The following is an 18,130-nucleotide window of genomic DNA, read 5'->3' as shown; positions in this document are numbered from 1 at the left end:
GTTTATGGAGATGAAGGAGCAATCATTCCTTCCCTAACAGTGCTGTGGGTTAGATCTACACCAAATGGACTGTGGCTGACCACCACCTTCTCAAGGGAGATTCATGATGGGCAGTAAATGCTCACCCAGCTAGTAAAACTTATGTTGAATGAACAAATGAACAAACAAATGAACTAACCAGCTTAAAACAGTAACAGGAATAGGAGGTAAGTGTGAGGGAGAGGGTACTTGAAGATGGTAGCACCCTCTCTCCAATTTCTTCAAACAAAAAACGGCTTTTGCAGTGAGACCACCACAAGGACAAGGCCCAGGTGTGGGTGATGAGAGAGAGTGGGATCCCCTCTATATAAGCGCCTGTGGCAGGTGGCTGATGGGTTGGGTATTTTTAGTATTGGCCTGTTTCTGTCAATAGCCCTGAAGGGGGCTTAGAATCCAAACCTTTGTGATGGAACTTTAAAACAAAGGAAGCTATTTGGCCCATTGTATCTTTACCATCTCTTTTTAAAGAATTACTAACCTAATTTCACTCTCTCACTCTTAATTCCTACAATTTTTTTCCCATTTGGAAACTAAACAGTCTCATAATTGGGATTGACACAGATCCCAAACCTCATGGTATAATGGCTGAACTGAATCTCTGCAAAACCTGTTTCAGTGACACTGAATGAATACTGGCCACCCCTGCAGGAGTCCAACTTTGGGTTAACCAAGGCTGACTATGTGAGAGTGAGAGGTGATGGGGAAGTGGGAGCAGGAAGGGGTCAAGAAATTCTGATGTTGCAGTAGAAATTCCCTGACATTGACAAAACAACCAAAATTGATTCAATGAACTTAAATTTATAACTTACAATACTTTGTACAACCCATTTATTTTAATATATGATCATAGATGTGAGACAAAGATATTCTTAGAGTCACAGTTCACTATTATAGTTACCCAGCATCCAGAAAATATTGCACAAATGCGGCTAATAAATGACAATGTGGCTTTCAGCACCATTGTAAGCATTAAGCCTGATAAGAAATAAAATATCACTTAGCCAAACAACATGCAGGCAATTTAAATGCCTGATGTCATAGATATTTTCTAATCAACTTGTTCAGAGGTGTTATTACACATCTCTGGTGCAGGTGATCATTATCACTGCACCATAAGAATCCTCATAGCCAATATTAAATTCACCATGCTTGTTCCAGGCTAAGATATTGTTGAATGAAGTAATGTTTATGAAGAAGCTACTATTCCTGTTACATAGAGCTTCACCCCAAGCTGATGATGCCACACAGTATTTAGGTGAGGAATTTTGAGTTCTGTGTGAGTTTAAGGCAAACACATGTATTCTGTTCAGCTCCCGACAGTGCATAGTAATAATGTATTGCAAGTTACTGTAAACTTTACCTTATTGGTTTTATGGAATCAACTGCCTTGATATGTAAGATACGTGCCTCATCTCAAGAAAAACCGAAAGAACTGCTGATGCTGTAAATCAGAAACAAAAACAGAAATTGTTGGAAAAGTGAAGCAGATTTGGCAGCATCTGTGAATAGAAATCAGAGTTAGCATTTCAGGTCCGGTGACCCTTCATCAGAATTGCCTCCTCTTAAGATTCCACCAGTGGATTATGCTCTACTGCTGATAATTAGACAGGCCTTAGACTAAACATGGAGAAAGGAATACTGGTGGCAATGAACAACCCAAACCTGAACACCTCCTTGTGGCAGCAGTGAAGCAGAGACTTGGGATGCAGGGGTGAAATGGAGTGACGGTCAATGTAATATAATTGTAACCACAAATGTATAATTATCACTAATGGGGAAACACTCCTGGGCGAAGATGTTGCTTAAGTTTAAATTTCATGTTGCATTAATCTTCGTCCAACTTGATGATTGTTACACAGTTTTTGGGTGGAGACAGTTGAGATATAGCCAAAGAAGCAGATATATTCTATGCAGCTCCCAAGAGTCCTTAGTAAGACTATTTTGCAAGTAATACATACTGTACTCCATTGTTATCAGGCAAGAAAATATTTTGTGCCTTGTTTAGCCTCAGTAGTGGTCTATCCTTTTCCAAGGACAAATATACAGGCCCCAGGCATGGAAAAAGGAGGACTGATGGCAGAAAACTACCCCAACCTTTAAACTACAGGCTGGCACTGCTGGTATCTGAGAATACAACAGATATCAAACATCACATTAAATTCCATTGCAGTTCATGGTCTTTATCTTTTAGTCACGCAGTTTTCCTTAGCCTCTGCCAGATTTAATATTCACACTGCGTATGTGATCCAAATATCTGATGGTGAAACTAGCCTTTGAAGCCATGATCATTATTATATCACAAATCAGGTTCTTAATATTAAAATAATTAACATGACTTGGAATTGAACAAATGGCAGGGCACTTGTCCTTATTTGTTTAATTTCTATGATAATGTATGCTGTATGTTGCTTTTATGGGAGAAAGAATTGACAATGTGCCCCGTACAGCACATAGGGGATCTGAGTGAACAGGACAAGTGCCTCCTTAAACAATTCCACTGACATTAATAAAAACAGAAATTGCTGGAGAAACTCTGTAGGTCTGACAATATCTGTGGTAAGAAAGCAGAGTTAACATTTCAAGTCCAATGACTCTTCTTCAGAACTATTTCTAAACATTAGATGCTAACTTCTGGATGCTAAACATTTAACTCTACTTTCTCTCCATAGACACTGCCAGATCTGTTGAGTTTCATCAGTGATTTCTGTGTTTGTTTCAGATCTTCAGCATCTGCAGTTATTTCTTTTATTCCCAATAACATTAACATATTGCAAGGTCTGAACAAGAAATATTAAATTCAATGCTATATTAGGTACAGAAGCCAAAATAGAGACAGAAAGCCGAGTTTGACTGAGGAAGATAAGGGTGTTAAAAAAAAGTAAAACTTTTTATAGACACTCCAACACCCATTTAAATATTTTAAAATTAACTACCGCTCTGGTAATAGTTAGAATAATTTTGGCAGTAGAGTTGGGGGTGGGTAGGCAGTAATATTGGGAGGAAGAAGATTGATTGATGCGCAAAACAATTGGGTGGCAGAATGGGGAAATCAGGTGTCAGACGATCGAACTGTGGCAAGCAATGACTATTGACTTTAATTGTGCAGCTTGGAGGAGCATTCTAAATTTAGGTAAGCACTTTGTTTTACAGAAGTTATTGTAATGGTGGCAACATGTAGTGTCCTATTAGGGGCAAATAGTGATGCAGGACAGAAGTGGCTTTCCTGAACACAAGATTATAAAACAATCAATGTTAGGTCCCCTATTTGCACACGTATGGGGTCGAACAACTCTTTCAAGTGTCTGATTTGCAGTAGGAGAAGCCATCAAACAGTTAGGCCTTGGGTGCCTAGAATTGTGTTAATTCTTATCTGCTTTCTTGGTATTAACAATGTACCACGATCTAAACAGGCATATTGAAATTGGTAATTGATTGTTCTCCTGTATCTTAGAGGCAACTTGTGATTTGCATAGAGGATCTTGACTAGCTGATGAGTTTGTGATGATGTGCAGTTGCTCTGGGGACACTGAGTAATGGGAGTGCCAACAGCTGAATGTCAAGAGCTCCAGACATCATATTTCTGCTCAGATTTAATCAATGCAACAAAATTCAGTTCTCTCACGTGATATTTTTCGAGATTTTAGCCCTAGTTTATCATTCAACTACATTTTGTCCTGATTTGTTTTCTTCCCTTTTATAAGGAGAATGAGTCTGTGGCCGAAATTCTGACTTTGACGCTTCTCATTGGCCTATTCAAACTGAACATAGTGGTTCTCTGAATACTGACCTGAATTTACATTCTTCCCAAGGGTAAATTGTAGGGCCTTAAAGGTTAGTTTCCCTGAAAGGGTTAAGCAAATGTCACACCCAGATTCATTCAGGACTTATGGTTAGTTCTTTCTCCTCCAGCTGGTTTTTAAAAATTCCTTCAGTTGTCTGCGAAGACCATCGTGCTAAACAAACAAGTCTGTCTGAAGAAAGACTGCATTCATTCATTCATTTCCTATTTTCAGAATTACTTTCGCATTTTCTAACATAAGCACATAATCCCTTTCTTTCCATTATAGTCTTAATATCAAGTACAGCAAGAGATAATGGATAGCATCTGTAATAACACCACGGCCTCTGTTATCACCTCAGGGGAAATATCTTTGCCGTTTGAATATTGATGCATCACAGATCCCTGATCTTCCCTTGCTCTTTATCTGTTCCCCACTCCCCTGAACTACATAATGATCTTCATATACATGACAAAAGCATCAAAACAAGAAAGAAAAAAAAAGTCCATTAATGGGCAAAGGAACTCTAGAATCTGCAGCCTTTATTTATATAGCCTGATTTATATCAACAAGAATTTCAAAGCCCCAGCAGAGATTATTATTGATGAAGATGATTTTCTCAGAAAAAACAATAAATATGACAAATCGGCAGGGCTCTGTATTAGTTTAAGTCATTCAACTGCTGCATATAATTAATTGCAAATGCAATGTTTTTATTTAATATCCAGGTATGCCAGTGTATGTTGCTTTTTAAAGTAAGATTGAGTTGCCTCTATGTAAAGAAGACAATATGTAATTAATATACTCTAATTTTAAGCTGGGCGATGTGCTTTCTGGACTATTCTTTTACAGTTCTTAGTAAAGGCTGAACCGGTGCAAATGTCCTGCCTCCTTGAGTGACAACAGTTAGACAGAAAGTTGAATGCACAAAGAAAGGGTCTTCATACTAAAATCATATTCAATGGATAATTACGCATTGTGCATTTTGCCTTGAAATAAAGCTCTGGGTGATTCCTTGTACATGATGGACTTCTCAGATTGCAAAATCTTTGTCCAATTTTTGTACACAACCACAGCCAGCAGCACTGCAGTAGAGGATTATGTATACACGAGAAGATTAACTATGTAAGCTCCTTAATTACACGGCTTTCTTTCCCAATATCCATGTTTGCCATCACCTCTCCTGAACCCCATTCTCACTGCTCGAGGTCTTTGTGAACCAAATGTTTCTTCTGAGTCTAAATAGCAAATATTTCTCGATTTCATTTATTTTCCCTGCAAATCGGATGAAACCATTTGTGTTTCCCCTAGCAACCAACTGTGCCAGCAGCATACATGTGTTATTGTTCAATGATTTGCAGTTCCACATTGAATGCCTGCTAAGGATTGCCTGCTTTACACTTGCAAATAATTGACATTAACATCTTAAAAAAGAAATTTCCATTACACAATTTGCTAAGCAGTTTTAATGGCTCTAGAAAATTATTTTGAGTCTGATTCAATATGTTACTTTACCTTACTGTAGTTTGGTAGCTTTTTACAAAATATTGGAGAAGTACCATGTCCTGATATTGCTTAAGTAAGACTTGTGATATTCAGTTTATTTGATCTGTGGGTGTGGGTTTGCCGTAAGCTGAATGCATAGTGCACACTAACCTGAAGCCTGTATCTTCCACAGACCTGCTGCGGTATTGTAAATGATTTACCACTTAGTCTGAACTTGCACTGTTCGATACTGAGTTTAGAGCTACTGAAATTCACACATAATAATACTCTACGTTTAAGAGTCTTCAGAGCTTTGGATTTGTTAATTCTTTCAGAACAATTGTAGAAGATGAAGTTTTCGAATATTTTCTAATCAACCAGTTCAAAGATGGCATTACACAGCTCTGGAGCACGTGGGATTTGAATCCAGACCTCCTAGTTCAGAGGCAGAGAAACTGTGTTGCAAGCACCCTTTCAGATGAAACTGCATTATTTTTGCATAACCTGCAACAACAACTTGCATTTATTTAACCCTTTTAAGATAATAAAATGTTCCAAAGGCCTTCTCACAAGCATCATAAAGTGAAATCAATGCTACCACATTAGATCAGACAATCATGGTCAGACGTAGGTTATAGGGAATCTCTGAAAGGAGGAAAGTGAGATAAGGAGGTTTGGAGAGAGGTTTCCAGGGCTTAGGGCCCAGGCAGCTAAAGGCACGTGCCAAAATGTACCAGAGAGTGGATGTTGAAATGTGAGGCTGGATGAACACAGCAGGCCCAGCAGCATCTCAGGAGCACATAAGCTTTTGTGCTCCTGAGATGCTGCTGGGCCTGCTGTGTTCATCCAGCCTCACATTTCATTATCTTGGATTCTCCAACATCTGCATTTCCCATTATCACAGAGAGTGGATGGAATGTGTTTGCAGGACAAAATGAAAATGGCGAAGGAAAACGCTGTCAACAAAAATGAATGTAATTTGCCCGAACAAAATGAGTCTGTCACCAGGAACACGACAGCCCTTCACTGCATTTCCTTCACCAGTATTATTTTGTCCTGCAGCCTGTTCTGTCCAGACATGTGGTCTTCATTTCAACAGAAATTTCTCCTCCAATACTTTTTAAAAATAGATTCTGGACATCACTCACGTACCAAACCCATTACTGAACTTGCATAACAGTTTGTTGATCTTCCATGATGACTCCATTCTACATACAGGATTCCCTCCTGTTTTCTATTTCCTCCTTACCATCAGGAGTTGGTTTATCCTAAAACCCAAGCCTATGTAAAATGAGTTTTGCCCATGTCCATTCATTCCTGCATTTCAGCTACTCTTCTGGTCTCAAGATCAGCCCAAGCTTATATTTCAACCTTGTTTCTTCCCATACCATTTTTCCAGTCATTGTGCTTTCTTTATTTCTCCTCTCTGAGGCACTCTGCCCTTCTAAATCTTAACCTCAAACCATTTTAGCATTCCTCAACTTGAAAAAATTGATTATTTAAAAAAAACCCTGTAATTCCCAACTGAGGATCCAGTGCAGAATCCCTTTTCAACATGCATTTACACTTAGTGTACAATTACAATCACAATACAAAATCCACACCATGTACTGAAGTGGCATCAGGGACAGTAAAAGAGCACTTTCGGCATTAACAAGCTTTCATTTCAAAACACCCAAGACTGTTGCATTCAAAAAGCAATGTAGAAAACACTTTTATGTGTTCAACAGCAGCTTTTTGATTTATTTGAAATTGAAGTCTTATGTTTTCGAAGTTATGTGTGAAGTGAAAAACGACTTGCACATTCAATGATCCACTCTTTAGCCTTTCACGTTTACGAAAAACTCCGGTAAATTGCAGCAACATGAAATATCTATGTTGTTTAGTTTCTCATGTTCTAATTTTTTTTGTTGACATCTGATTTAGAATTTTTTTAATGCATTTACTGTAATTATTTAATATTAATGGGAAATTATTGGTGAAAATTTCTTATTGTAAGTAACTAACATTGTACTTGCCTGGTGTTAGTGCAGTCTCAAAAAGGACAAACATTAGTACAAGATTCATGACATTGTATCCCTGTCCAACAGTTAAGTACTTTACTCAGATTTTTATTTATACCCTTTTATTGACATCTTTCAAAGAAAAGAGAAAAAGATAGAGTGCCAACATAAACAGAGGACTGAAGCCCAATCACTAGCTTTAAAGTGGTAAATGAAGATAAACTTAATCCATTTTATTCCATCAAAATAAATGGTGCGCTAACAGTCCCTTTGCCCTGGCAAGTTATAATTCACTAGAATGAAAACCAGAAACAATAATCTATTCCTATGAGTATTCAATGAACCATCTACACAGTGCCTTGTGTTCTTCAACGTTATGAAATATTGGCCCATTAAATCAACAGTGACTGGTGAGGAATACATTCACTTGCACTTCTAACTTCCAAACCATAGGAACCCTTCAAACAGTATGGACATTTTGAATTGTACCAAGTTTAATACAATGCTTACCAAATTACTTGTTAGTGTAAGGCCTGTTTAATTATATTATGATTTCAAAATAACAAGTTTTGACACGTTAACGTGGAGATCAATCCTTCATTCTTTCATATTTGGCACTTACTCATTCGTGGGTCACTGCTGGTGAGGTTACAACTTATTGCACTTTGTTATTTGGCCTTGAGAAGTTGGTAATGAGCTGACTTGAACCATTGAAGTCTGTGCAGTGAATATAGGGCTTTCAAGAGGCTCCAGGATTTTACCTGATGTTGAAGTATTGGCAGTATATGGCCTAGTTAGGATGATGTGTGACTTGGGGAATTGCAGTTGGTGTTCCTGTATAGCTGCACTATTGCTATTCTTAATGGTAGTGGTCACAAATTTCAAAAGTGCTGTCATAGAAGCCTGGGCAAGATGCTACAATGTATTTTGTGTAATGTATGCACCATAGACACAATGCATGGGCTTATGATCAAGTGGCTACTTTGTCCTGGATAGTATCAAGCTCTAGAGGTTTAATGGATGAGTATCCAAAAGGGCAGATGGAGGGTATTCCATCAGACTCCTGACTGGTAACTAATAGGTGGTGGAAAAGGTTGTGGTTCAGCAAATGGATTAGTCATTGCCGAATTCCCAGCCTCTAAATTGTTCTTGTAACTAAATCATTTATATTTATATAACCTCCGACCATCAGCATTCCTCAAGTTTTAGGTTTCTAGCCAATACTGAACTACAAATATTAATGATAGCAACATCGCTGAGTATCAATGGAGGTGACAAGACCATTGTTGGAAGTAAACATCACTTAGTGCTTATGTGACACATATGTTGCTTACCACTTGGTCAAAGCCTGACTCCTATCCTGACTTGTTTCAGGGAGCCGTAGACTGCTTCAATATCATTTGATTTGTGAATCACTCTGAACACTTTGAAATAATCAAGAAACACCTCACTTCTGATCTTGTTAGAGAGGGAACATCATTGATAAAGTCACTAATGACAATAGGGCCTAGGACACTATGCTGAAGAAATCCAATAGTGATGTTCAGCAGGCTGAGATGATTGGCCTCCAACAAGCAACTTTCTTTGAATGAGATGTAATTCCAACCAACGGAGAGATTTCCATTGACCCCAATTTGCTGATGCTTCTTGTTAAGTATTGCTTTGAAACAAAAAATGCTGGAGAAATTCAGCAGGTCTGTCAGCATCTGTGGAGAGAGAAACAGTTAATGTTTCAAATCCAGCAAGACTTCTCTTTAGAACTTCAGAACTCTGGCCTTCTCTGTGTTTGTTTCAGATTTTCAGTATCCACAGTATTTTGCCTGTCGTCAAGTATTTATTTCCCTTTCAGCTGCCTCGGTGTTGAGGGGAATCTCTCTTACCAACCTCTGGAATTTAGCTCTTTTGTCCATGTTTTAATCGAGGCTATAATCAGATCTGGAACTTACTGGCATTGAAACCACCTAATCTGAACATTTTAAGCAGATTCTTGCTTTGTAAGTGCCACTTGGTAGCACTGTTGAAGCTAATTTCTATCACTTGACTGACTGAGAGCAGGCTGATGTGATAATTGGCCTGATTAAATGTTTGCTTTTTTATTGTTGATAAGATGTAACAAGGCAATTTTCCATATTGTCAGATAGTTTCCAGTGTAATACCATGCTAGAACAATTTGGCTAGAAGCACAGTTACCCAAGTATTCAGTGCTTCTGCCATGATTTATTTTAGGGCCTCCTAGCAATTACAGTCACCAGTAGCTCCTTCAGGAATTCAGAGCACTCACCAATATCCAGGTGGGAAAACCAGTTGTAATCAGGACCTCTTGTGATCCCTGCACTACATATGTGTTCCTCTTGGACTGTTTTGCAGTTATCCATCCCCCATCTGTCCCTAAACTGAGGTGTGGCTCGCTGAGCATGCTATTCATGTAATGCTCTGCATCACAGATGCACCTCAATGACTACCAAGCTTTGAAACCTTGAGCTCAAGCACCTGTTGCTAGTGATATTTTCTGGGGTGGTTTTATTTAGGCTCAAAGAAGCATCCACAATTCCCCAGCTGCTACACAATAGACATTCTGCTTGACCGAGCTGCTCTGCCATGAATTTTAATTCATTTAATGAAACATTAACACCTTTAGTTTATTTTATCCTTACTCTTGTATTAACTAAAACTTAGAGATCAGTATAAAGAAGAAATTCTTTGTCAGACTTTTGCCAACTAAATTAGTTCCCTCTCCAGTGCATACAAATTTCTTCTTTCCCAGTGCCAATTTAGAAATTTGTTTTACAAAATTTCTAGAGTTGAAACACAGACCCAACCAATTAACTTATGATTTTTCTAATATTTTTCCTATTCCTGGTACTGTTTTATCTGGTGTCCAATTCCCTTCTAACCTACCCTTCTAGGCACTGAAGAACATCACTGGATGTTCCTCTCTTTAGCCTTCATGGTGGTTCAGTTGTATTAATCTCATTTTCCACCATTAAATTTTAATGCCTAAACAAAAAGTTAAAGTATTCAAACATATGAGCCATGTTTGCAACACAAGATGGTGTCCCAGTTTAATATGCATGTAGTCCTATATAGTAGCTTCACCAGGTTGGCATGTAATGGTATCAGCAATACTCAAGGCTCAGCAATATTCGAGGTTCTCAGATAATTGTTGAATGAGTGCCCTCTGCCTGTTTATCCTTAACTTTAATAATATGTTGAACATAAGATTAATATCTGTTGTTCCTGATTTGCAGGGTGCAATCTTGGAAATTCATTTTTAAGTCATGACTGCATCTGAAATATGAGGACAAAATATCTCAGGTGCTGGAAACCTGAAATTGCTGGAACAAACACAGAAGTGTTGGAGAAACTCAACAGGTCTGGCAGCAACTGTAGAGACAGAAACAGAGTTAATGTTTTGAACTGCTCAGCAGGTAAGCCAGTGAGAGAAACAACTGAATTTCCTCATCTTCTGGCAATTTTTTTTCAAGTAATGTTCTCTGCCAAGGGCCTTGGCAACTTTTCTCACACAATCTTCCACTTGTTTCTCATTAGTTATGCAGCCAGCCTTTTTGGTGCCCGTCCTGTTGAATTGTGCGGCAGGGAAGACGGAAGTTCTCACTGCAGTATTCCAGCTGTGGTCTAACTTCTGCCTTATATAGTTCTTTTTAGCAAGACCTCACTATTTTTATACTATTTGCCTTCCCTATTACTTAGAGTCATAGAGTCATACAGCATGGAAACAGACCCTTCAGTACAACCAGTCCATACCAGCCAGAATCCCAAATTAAACTAGTGCCTCCTGCCTGTGGCTGGTCCATTGGCCTCCAAATCTTTCTTATTCATATACTTATCCAAATGTATTTTAAATGTTGTGACTGTCCAAACATCCACCACTTCCTCCTGAAGTTTATTCCGCACAAAAATCACTGTGTTAAAAAAAAATGCCACTTTTGTCTTCTTTCTCTTCACACCACAAAAATGTGCCCCTTGACATGAAATCTCCACCATTGGGCAAAAAAACACCTGCCATTCATCTTAGGGGTGAAAGATATAGGACAGATGTCAGAGGTAGTTTCTTTACTCAGAGAGTAGTAAGGGAATGGAATGCTTTGCCTGCAATGGTAGTAGATTCGCCAACTTTAAGTACATTTAAGTCGTCATTGGACAAGCATATAGACGTACATGGAATAGTGTAGGTTCGATGGGCTTCTGGTTGGTATGACAGGTCAGCACAACATCAAAGGCCGAAGGGCCTGTACTGTGCTGTAATGTTCTATGTTCTATGTTCATCTATGCCTCTTATGATCAACTTCTTACTTCCAGTGAAAAAGTCCCAGCCCCTTTCTATAACTCAAACCTTCCATTCCTGGCAAGATCCTGGTAATTTTTTTCAGAAACCTCTCCAGCTTGATAACATCCTTCCTATCATAGGACAATGAGATAATGCTGAATTGCTAGTTTTCTGTGATTAATATAATAGTGCCCCCACATCCCTCTGTGCTGCAGCTCACTTCAGTCTTTCTCCATTTAAATAACATTCTTCCAGCTTCTTCACCCCAGCTAAGTGCATAATCTCAGATTGTCACACATTTTATTCCATCTGCCAATGTTTTGCCCACTATAACCAGTCAATATTGATCTGCAGACTGCCATTCTCACTCCCCCATGCTTCCCATCTATTTTTGTGTTATCTGCAAACTTGGCTATATTACATTCACTTTCCACATCCAAGTCATTCCTTTCCTGTAAGATGTTCCTGAGTTCAGGTAATTTCCACAGAAGTGTCCTGCTTTCTGAGTTTTCTTAACAACTGGATTTGGTAACATCAGAGAATTCTATCGGATGTCATACAGACTGTCACGTGTAATAATGATGTTTGGAATTTCCCTGTTTTTCATTGATTCACAGAATGGTCTAGCACACAAACTTCTCTGTGCCTGAGGCCCATTGAAGCTTTGTCTGTTGTAGACTTGTCCCTTAGTTACCCACACAGTGAAGTAACAGCTGCTGCCTTTGGTGAACTCTTGACAGCTGGTCTGGAGGAAGAACAGCAGAGATGCTTCAGGAAGTAATTATTCCACAGGCTGGTTGCAGAAACAAGGTTTTAGACAAGGGTTCAAAAAGAAGAAAAACAGCTGCAGGTGTGAAAAACATTGTTAACTCCCAAAGTCCATCTGCATGAGCAGGGAGGGATGACAGTGCCTAGCAAATAGGTTCATTGAACATCTGAATATTTCCTTTGATAGTTTTTCTGACTAATTCATGACCATTTCATTCCTGTTCGAGTTCCAGCTACGGTGCTGTCACTGCTAGTACACATTGGAAAGTCCCATATCTATAGGACTTTGTTTGGGAACTGACTTATGAAACACAGCCTTGCTTTCTTTGACGATGTTAGAATAATATTTGCATATCCCCACCTGTGCTGAGTAATAAGTACCTGCCACACATCAGTATTATGAATTTTGTTCAGCTAACAAAACCACAGGGGAAATTATACCTCAGACATTCCATAATAATTGATGCTAAGCTGTTAGTGCCATCCAGTTATTCTGCCTGAAGTGTTTCAACGGCAGCAGCTAGCAGTTTAATGAGTTTGGCTGCTCATTCAAAAGAGACTAATTTACGCAGAGGTTCTGCAGGCACTGTCGTTTGTTTCAGGGAAGCCTCAACTTGTTAACTGCTAGGCCTCCATTAGCAGTTTACAAGGAAAAATGCTACAGAGCATGCTGTCCCTAATCAGCGGCAGTCACTGTTGTCTTTTCAGAATTGCCAAAACAAAACAGTGTTGCGAAGGATTCCTAAAGACGTATTTTTAATATTACGGCAGTAACATGTTCTCATTTACATGGCACCTCTCAGAGAAAAGTGAGCAGAATGCGAACAGCATATGGCGTGACAGTAAATATTTTACAAAAGGTATTATTTCAACAATTTGCAAGGTTGATGCCTTAAGATAACTGCAAAGCTGACAATTAATTCACCAAGAAATCTATTTTAATGACAAGTGTAATCATGCCCCAAAGAGTACAAGATAAATGGTTTATATTTATCTATCAATGGAAAATTCAGTTGTTGTTTCAATCAATAGAATATGTGCTATAAGCATTGATGCAAGACTTATATTTCCCTGTATGTCTAAATTAATACACACAATAATTGAGCTACAAAGTAGGGGCTTGGATGTGCTCAGGGTTATGTTACAAGCATAAAAGGTAATAGGTAAAGTCACCATCATCCTGCTCTCTCGTTAGTGAGAAAGAGAGGTGACTGGTGGTGGTTTAACCTGAGGGTCATCACATCTCAGATGGGGCAAAAGGTTGAGGAGAGTCCTTCATGGTAAGGTCAGCTGATATGGGAATTGAACACATGCTGTTGATATCACTCTGCATTGCAAACCAGCCAGCAAGCTGAGCTAACCAGTGCCAAGCATAGCTATATTGCCATTGAGAACTCACTTTAGGAAAAAACCTAGCCCAGGTTGACACTTTCACATCGACAAGTACATTTAAGATAAGTTAAAATAACCAGATCAACAATGAAAAATTGGAAGATTTGTGTTTCAGCTCTAGTACCTGTTTTTTTTTAAATCCCAGACTATTGGATTCCAAGCATTTCCCTTTATAAATGATTGTTGCCTTTAAATCCGGGTGCTAAGACAGAAGCTGAATTCCAACTCCTCAATAAATTTACACCTTTCATTAAACCACACTCTCTCAAATTAATAGCAAATTATTCTGATGTTCTGTATACATAGAATGGATTTTGAGGTATTTTGCAACAACTGCAGGCATTGCAGATGGACAAATTGAATGCAACAATAGGCAACGCAGCATAAAGTCTGAAATTGACTACTTCTGAACAAGGGTCATTGAACCTGAAATGTTGTTTCTACTTTCTCTTCACAGATGCTGCCAGATCTGCTGGTTTTCTCCGGCTGTTACTGTTTAATTTACTCGTTATTCATTTATGAGATTTAAATTGAAATCTAGCTGTTACTTTTGTTCATTTTGTTCTGGTTGCTTTTAGATAAGAATTTCATCCAGGAAGGAGCAGCTAACAGTTCAAAACTGTCCATTTGAATTGTTGTGTTGGCTTAGAATTTCACTAATAACACACACTAATCTGAAATTAAAATCCATTATAATGAATGAAAGATTAAATAGTTAATAGTTGATTATAATCAACCCCAGATACATGTCTTGCATACATTGTCCCTAAGATTTCTTATGTATCGCTAAGTAAAAGTCTTCAACTCTTTGAGTGCTATAATTGTCCTTCATTATTATCAGTAAATAATAAGTTCTTAAATTCAGCTCGCCATCGTAGTGTCTAAGACCTCTCTGTTCATATGCTCATTCTAGACCAAAGTCTTCTCTCTTGCCGATCTCAGGTTTATCTCAGCGAATTCTGTGGTCAAGGACCTTTGAATTGTCTTTCCAGTCTTTTTCCTTCCAACCACAACACCCTTTTTAGTCCACTTACGTCTGTCTGTGGGTGTGTACGAGGGAAGGTATATAAGATGGTAAGTATTTAAATGTGTAGAATTACGTGTTGATTGTTTATCATTGTTTATCTGTATCCAAATCTACTTACTTACAAATAGCAGTTCTCTAAAGTACAGAAACTTAGTCTGTGCTTTCTGCCAACCTGGTGTAAAAACAGGTAAATTGGGGAAGTTTGTGATTTTGTTTAACTTTGATATGATGTTTAATTTTTGGAACAACTCTGGGAAGAATAGGTCTTGATTCCTTATCTGCTACCCCAGTGAGAAATTCCAGCTGGAAAATGTTTGACATAAAGGTAGAATATTGATCAGGTTACATTTCGATTGGTAGTCCATGGCAAGAAAATGTGATTGTTAATTTTTCTATTCCTAGCATTATTGTCATTGTCCTTAAAGGAATAGCTTCTGGAAATCAGGATGTCATATCCATAGTTGTAAAGAATTACTGAGGTCCTGCTTTTGTTATAGGCAACATTTCCACACAATCCACTAATACTTGACTGAGTGGATCCTCAAAAGCTGGTACAGGTATTAAAGGTACCAGGTTGATTTCATGTTGAGGTTTACCTACTACTGCACACAATGACTTATAGTGTTATACAGCGTGGAAACAGATCCTACAGCCCAATCAGTCCGTGCTGAAATTGTTTGACAAAACCGCAGCCATATCAAGTGATAATGGGAACTGCAGATGCTGGAGAATCCAAGATAACAAAGTGTGAAGCTGGATGAACACAGCAGGCCAAGCAGCATCTCAGGAGCACAAAAGCTGACGTTTCGGGCCTAGACCCTTCATCAGAGAGGGGGATGGGGAGAGGGTTCTGGAATAAATAGGGAGAGAGGGGGAGGCGGACCGAAGATGGAGAGAAAAGAAGATAGGTGGAGTGGAGAGTATAGGGGGGGAGGGAGGAAGGGGAGAGGTCAGTCCAGGGAAGACAGACAGGTCAAGGAGGTGGGATGAGGTTAGTAGGTAGGAAATGGAGGTGCGGCTTGAGTTGGGAGGAAGGGATGGGTGAGAGGAAGAACAGGTTAGGGAAGCGGAGATAGGCTGGGCTGGTTTTGGATGCAGTGGGGGGAGGGGAAGAGCTGGGCTGGTTTTGTGATGCAGTGGGGGGAGGGGACGAACTGGGCTGGTTTTGGGATGCAGTGGAGGAAGGGGAGATTTTGAAGCTGGTGAAGTCCACATTGATACCATTGGGCTGCAGGGTTCCCAAGCGGAATATGAATTGCTGTTCTTGCAACCTTCGGGTGGCATCATTGTGGCACTGCAGGAGGCCCATGATGGACATGTCATCTGAGGAATGGGAGGGGGAGTGGAAATGTTTTGCGACTGGGAGGTGCAGTTGTTTGTTGCGAACGAAGCGGAGGTGTTCTGCAAAGCGGTCCCCAAGCCTCCGCTTGGTTTCCCCACACCGGGTACAATGGACACAATATACAACATTGGCAGATGTGCAGGTGAGCCTCTGCTTAATATGGAAGGTCATCTTGGGGCCTAGGATAGGGGTGAGGGAGGAGGTTTGGGGGCAAGTGTAGCACTTGCTGCGGTTGCAGGGGAAGGTGCCGGGTGTGGTGGGGTTGAAGGGGAGTGTGGAGTGGACAAGGGAGTCGCGGAGAGATTGGTCTCTCCGGAAGGCAGACAAGGGTGGGGATGGAAAAATGGCTTGGGTGGTGGGGTGGATTGTAGATTGCGAAAGTGTCGGAGGATGATGTGTTGTATCTGGAGGTTGGTGGGGTGGTATGTGAGAACGAGGGGGATCCTCTGGGGGCGGTTGTGGCGGGGTGGGGCGCAAGGGATGTGTAGCGGGAAATGCAGAAGACGCGGTCAAGGGCATTCTCGACCACTGTGGAGGGAAAGTTGCAGTCCTGGAAGAACGTGGACATTTGGGATGTGCGGGAGTGGAATGCCTCATCCTGGGTGCAGATGCGGCAGAGGCGGAGGAATTGGGAATAGGGGATGTCTTGGCTATGTAAAATGACTGCTTGTCAATGCTTGAAATTTCCATATTCTTATATGTGCTACCATAGGAATGTGATGTACTATTTGCAATGTCTCCTTATGTTATCTGTGTAGTATCACTATCTGATGAACAGCCACCATTTCTCATCCACAGATCTATGAGGGTGTCTCCACCTCTTTATCAGAGTTCTATATTTAATATAATAGATCTCCTTCAGCCTCAGTTTCCATGTGAGCTGTCTGGGCTAGCTTATTTAATGTTGATCTGCTTACTAAGCATCAATGAAGACATGCCAAATACTTCCTTTGGCTTAACCACATGGTTTGAAAAAACTTCTTTTCATTCATAGAGTTCATTCACTAAGACTCCTGGTCCCAATAAAAGTACTAATTGAAATTTGCTTTGTACAATGCTTTCCACTTTCTTCCATTTTTGAACAATTGGTTGACAAAAATTCTTCATGTGTCTCATCTCCCCAGTTCACGTCCACGATTACAGCAGTTTTTATCCGTAGTTTATGTTATAATTGAATCTGTGGTATTCTGTTTGGAGCTCCCTTTTTGGACTCATTCTTATGAAGTCTAATAAGTCCTCTGGGGTTCCCTTGCAACTTTCAGTCTTCTGAACAAAGGCATCCCTTTTTGTCACAATTGAAATGTATCCTCAGCCTTTGATTTTCACCTTCACCCCAGTACTTTCCTTTCTGATTTGAGGAGATGAACTTTGCCAGCTACCCATTCTTTATTCTGGCTGCTGGACTTCTCGTTTTACTCCCATGCCCTAGCCTTCTCAAATATGTGAGGGTGACAAAAAATTTCAGATTTATGGATCTGATCATCAGCCATAAGCTACTGTTCATAAAGTGGTTAGAATGTTTTAATTTACAACATGGGTACCTATGAAAAAAGTTAGTGAGTTTTTTTAATTCCTCCAGAGAATGACCTCTCTCAGAACTTTGTGCATGAAGTTAACTTATAATCTCCTATCCACCTGTTAAAATTACTTTTGCTTAACCCTTTCAAATTCTATAAGGTTGTCTAAACTGTTTCCTTAAATTTTAAAACTTTTGTCTGTGTTCTTCAGGAACTAACTCATTTTCACACTGAATACCCACATTACAATGTCATCAGCCTCAGTAACCTTCTGATTACAAAATAAATTTTCTGTGCTTAACCTGTCCACTTGCTCTGCTTGGGCAACATCCAGGTTTCTTTTGGACAATTCATTTGTCTCACTATATTTACTGAAATGACATAAAGAAAGCCTCTGCATCCATTTTGCTCAAATTTTGTCAGCGCCTGTACTAACTGAAACCTTTTCTTACTACATTTAAGATTATGATTAGAACACTTTTTTTAAAAT

At 39.5% G+C, this 18,130-nt stretch overlaps 1 long non-coding RNA gene across 1 annotated transcript in view; it reads right to left on the bottom strand.

Moving 5' to 3' along the window:
* LOC125456530 (uncharacterized) overlaps positions 1–18,130 on the bottom strand; it is an 81,108-nt gene that overhangs the window by 15,204 nt on the left and 47,774 nt on the right. Inside the window, exon 2 of the long non-coding RNA XR_007248462.2 lies at positions 1,400–1,480. This is a non-coding gene — a long non-coding RNA (uncharacterized LOC125456530). The remainder of the gene's footprint in view (positions 1–1,399; positions 1,481–18,130) is intronic.

The sequence above is a fragment of the Stegostoma tigrinum genome, chromosome 8 (genome assembly GCF_030684315.1).
Source record: "Stegostoma tigrinum isolate sSteTig4 chromosome 8, sSteTig4.hap1, whole genome shotgun sequence".
In the NCBI taxonomy this organism is placed as follows: Eukaryota; Metazoa; Chordata; class Chondrichthyes; order Orectolobiformes; family Stegostomatidae; genus Stegostoma; species Stegostoma tigrinum.
The sequence above is the reverse complement of the archived record's forward strand: the minus strand, read 5'-3'. Positions and strand labels throughout refer to the sequence as shown.